Raw genomic sequence first — 4,451 nt, forward strand, 5'->3', positions numbered from 1 at the left:
TCTTAAGCAACCAACGCCTTTCATGGTTTCCCATGAGCGTCGATTCGGGCGCCTTAACTCGGCGTTTGGTTCATCCCACAGCGCCAGTTCTGCTTACCAAAAGTGGCCCACTTGGCACTCCGATCCGAGTCGTTTGCTCGCGGCTTCAGCATATCAAGCAAGCCGGAGATCTCACCCATTTAAAGTTTGAGAATAGGTTGAGGTCGTTTCGGCCCCAAGGCCTCTAATCATTCGCTTTACCGGATGAGACTCGTACGAGCACCAGCTATCCTGAGGGAAACTTCGGAGGGAACCAGCTACTAGATGGTTCGATTAGTCTTTCGCCCCTATACCCAGCTCCGACGATCGATTTGCACGTCAGAATCGCTACGGACCTCCATCAGGGTTTCCCCTGACTTCGTCCTGGCCAGGCATAGTTCACCATCTTTCGGGTCCCAACGTGTACGCTCTAGGTGCGCCTCACCTCGCAATGAGGACGAGACGCCCCGGGAGTGCGGAGGCCGCCGCCCCGTGAAGGGCGGGGAAGCCCCATCCTCCCTCGGCCCGCGCAAGGCGAGACCTTCACTTTCATTACGCCTTTAGGTTTCGTACAGCCCAATGACTCGCGCACATGTTAGACTCCTTGGTCCGTGTTTCAAGACGGGTCGTGAAATTGTCCAAAGCTGAAGCGCCGCTGACGGGAGCGATTATTCCGCCCGAGAGCATCCCGAGCCAACAGCGGCGCGGGTCCGGGGCCGGGCCAGGTAGGTCCGTCATCCGGGAAGAACCGCGCGCGCTTGCCGGGAGCCCGAGCGCCCAAAGGGGCGAATCGACTCCTCCAGATATACCGCCGAGCAGCCAGCCAGGACACCGGGGCTCTGCCCAACAGACGCGAACCGAGGCCCGCGGAAGGACAGGCTGCGCACCCGGGCCGTAGGCCGGCACCCAGCGGGTCGCGACGTCCTACTAGGGGAGAAGTGCGGCCCACCGCACACCGGAACGGCCCCACCCCGCGGCGAGTGGAAAGGCAACCGGACACGACCCCGCCGCGGATTGCTCCGCGCGGGCGGCCGGCCCCATCTGCCGAGGGCGGGGGCCAGTGGCCGGATGGGCGTGAATCTCACCCGTTCGACCTTTCGGACTTCTCACGTTTACCCCAGAACGGTTTCACGTACTTTTGAACTCTCTCTTCAAAGTTCTTTTCAACTTTCCCTCACGGTACTTGTTCGCTATCGGTCTCGTGGTCATATTTAGTCTCAGATGGAGTTTACCACCCACTTGGAGCTGCACTCTCAAGCAACCCGACTCGAAGGAGAGGTCCCGCCGACGCTCGCACCGGCCGCTACGGGCCTGGCACCCTCTACGGGCCGTGGCCTCATTCAAGTTGGACTTGGGCTCGGCGCGAGGCGTCGGGGTAGTGGACCCTCCCAAACACCACATGCCACGACAGGCGGCAGCCTGCGGGGTTCGGTGCTGGACTCTTCCCTGTTCGCTCGCCGCTACTGGGGGAATCCTTGTTAGTTTCTTTTCCTCCGCTTAGTAATATGCTTAAATTCAGCGGGTAGTCTCGCCTGCTCTGAGGTCGTTGTACGAGGTGTCGCACGCCACACCGCCAGCCGGCTGTGCACGCTACCGAGAAAGTACCGGTATGCGAACCGCCAGGCGACGGGCGCGCATCGCACGTTTAAGGAGACGCGGCCGGCCACACAGGCGACCACGACACTCCCACGTCTCCGAAGCGGGACAAACGCCGCGCGCTTCAGTATACGTAGCCGACCCTCAGCCAGACGTGGCCCGGGAACGGAATCCATGGACCGCAATGTGCGTTCGAAACGTCGATGTTCATGTGTCCTGCAGTTCACATGTCGACGCGCAATTTGCTGCGTTCTTCATCGACCCACGAGCCGAGTGATCCACCGTCCTGGGTGATCTTTTCCTTTTCAGTCTCCCACTGTCTCTTTCAAGACAGTAGCATTTGCGGGACTGAGGCGTCTGACGGCCCCTGTTCCACTATTTTTTTGTGTCCAACGGCCTCACAGCCGATGGGCGTCGTACGGCTCCACACCGGAGCGGACAGGCACTCGGGCGAACGTCATTCAAAACCGGCGCCAGGCGCCAGGTACCGCAGGCCAGCCGCTCCAGAGCTTCAGCGCTCGTACCACACAACAACAACACTTCCGCTAGTTTTGAGAGGCACGCGTGGTTCCGCACGCGGCGCACGGCCACTGCCGTACAGGTAGCGTGTTGCGCGACACGACACGCACATCGAAAGACATGCAGTCTAGTCGGTAATGATCCTTCCGCAGGTTCACCTACGGAAACCTTGTTACGACTTTTACTTCCTCTAAATGATCAAGTTTGGTCATCTTTCCGGTAGCATCGGCAACGACAGAGTCGATGCCGCGTACCAGTCCGAAGACCTCACTAAATCATTCAATCGGTAGTAGCGACGGGCGGTGTGTACAAAGGGCAGGGACGTAATCAACGCGAGCTTATGACTCGCGCTTACTGGGAATTCCTCGTTCATGGGGAACAATTGCAAGCCCCAATCCCTAGCACGAAGGAGGTTCAGCGGGTTACCCCGACCTTTCGGCCTAGGAAGACACGCTGATTCCTTCAGTGTAGCGCGCGTGCGGCCCAGAACATCTAAGGGCATCACAGACCTGTTATTGCTCAATCTCGTGCGGCTAGAAGCCGCCTGTCCCTCTAAGAAGAAAAGTAATCGCTGACAGCACGAAGGATGTCACGCGACTAGTTAGCAGGCTAGAGTCTCGTTCGTTATCGGAATTAACCAGACAAATCGCTCCACCAACTAAGAACGGCCATGCACCACCACCCACCGAATCAAGAAAGAGCTATCAATCTGTCAATCCTTCCGGTGTCCGGGCCTGGTGAGGTTTCCCGTGTTGAGTCAAATTAAGCCGCAGGCTCCACTCCTGGTGGTGCCCTTCCGTCAATTCCTTTAAGTTTCAGCTTTGCAACCATACTTCCCCCGGAACCCAAAAGCTTTGGTTTCCCGGAGGCTGCCCGCCGAGTCATCGGAGGAACTGCGGCGGATCGCTGGCTGGCATCGTTTATGGTTAGAACTAGGGCGGTATCTGATCGCCTTCGAACCTCTAACTTTCGTTCTTGATTAATGAAAACATACTTGGCAAATGCTTTCGCTTCTGTTCGTCTTGCGACGATCCAAGAATTTCACCTCTAACGTCGCAATACGAATGCCCCCGCCTGTCCCTATTAATCATTACCTCGGGTTCCGAAAACCAACAAAATAGAACCGAGGTCCTATTCCATTATTCCATGCACACAGTATTCAGGCGGGCTTGCCTGCTTTAAGCACTCTAATTTGTTCAAAGTAAACGTGCCGGCCCACCGAGACACTCAACAAAGAGCACCCTGGTAGGATTTAAACGGGGTCCGCCTCGGGACGCGAAAGCACCCCTTCGGCTCGCCCCACCGGCAGGACGTCCCACGATACATGCCAGTTAAACACCGACGGGCGGTGAACCAACAGCGTGGGACACAAATCCAACTACGAGCTTTTTAACCGCAACAACTTTAATATACGCTATTGGAGCTGGAATTACCGCGGCTGCTGGCACCAGACTTGCCCTCCAATAGATACTCGTTAAAGGATTTAAAGTGTACTCATTCCGATTACGGGGCCTCGGATGAGTCCCGTATCGTTATTTTTCGTCACTACCTCCCCGTGCCGGGAGTGGGTAATTTGCGCGCCTGCTGCCTTCCTTGGATGTGGTAGCCGTTTCTCAGGCTCCCTCTCCAGAATCGAACCCTGATTCCCCGTTACCCGTTACAACCATGGTAGGCGCAGAACCTACCATCGACAGTTGATAAGGCAGACATTTGAAAGATGCGTCGCCGGTACGAGGACCGTGCGATCAGCCCAAAGTTATTCAGAGTCACCAAGGCAAACGGACCAGACAAGCCAATCCGATTGGTTTTGATCTAATAAAAGCGTCCCTTCCATCTCTGGTCGGGACTCTGTTTGCATGTATTAGCTCTAGAATTACCACAGTTATCCAAGTAACGTGGGTACGATCTAAGGAACCATAACTGATTTAATGAGCCATTCGCGGTTTCACCTTAATGCGGCTTGTACTGAGACATGCATGGCTTAATCTTTGAGACAAGCATATGACTACTGGCAGGATCAACCAGGGAGCTGCGTCAACTAGAGCTGAGCAGCCGGCCGCCCGGGAGTGTGTCCCGGGGGCCCGCGCGAACACGCAAGCGTCCGCTCAATTATTCTGCAAACAGGAGGAGGCCGAGCTCCCCTGCACGATACACCTCGAAACCCTCTCAGGTCCCGGCGGCGCGCAGCGCCGTCCTAGGTACTTGGTCGGTTTCGAGAGAGGCGCAATCACCCGGAGTTAGGCGAGTAGACGGTTTTAGTGCAAACACCCTTGCTCCCAACTGAGCTTGCCGCTGCCGACAGAGGCCCGGGAGCGTGC

At 56.8% G+C, this 4,451-nt stretch overlaps 3 non-coding genes across 3 annotated transcripts in view; all 3 read right to left on the reverse strand.

Annotated features, from left to right (window-relative positions):
* Positions 1 to 1,564, reverse strand: part of LOC126327760 (large subunit ribosomal RNA) — a 4,222-nt gene extending 2,658 nt beyond the window's left edge. Inside the window, exon 1 of the ribosomal RNA XR_007561447.1 lies at positions 1 to 1,564. This exon is cut by the window's left edge and continues 2,658 nt beyond it. This is a non-coding gene — a ribosomal RNA (large subunit ribosomal RNA).
* A 188-nt stretch (positions 1,565 to 1,752) lies between these two features.
* LOC126327789 (5.8S ribosomal RNA) lies at positions 1,753 to 1,907 on the reverse strand. Its single transcript, XR_007561472.1, has one exon. It is a non-coding gene; the product is annotated as a 5.8S ribosomal RNA (ribosomal RNA).
* Positions 1,908 to 2,268: 361 nt separating this feature from the next.
* On the reverse strand, positions 2,269 to 4,161 carry LOC126327722 (small subunit ribosomal RNA). Its single transcript, XR_007561410.1, has one exon. It is a non-coding gene; the product is annotated as a small subunit ribosomal RNA (ribosomal RNA).
* Positions 4,162 to 4,451: the final 290 nt, after the last annotated feature.

Source organism: Schistocerca gregaria, unplaced genomic scaffold (genome assembly GCF_023897955.1).
Source record: "Schistocerca gregaria isolate iqSchGreg1 unplaced genomic scaffold, iqSchGreg1.2 ptg001059l, whole genome shotgun sequence".
Taxonomy (NCBI): Eukaryota; Metazoa; Arthropoda; class Insecta; order Orthoptera; family Acrididae; genus Schistocerca; species Schistocerca gregaria.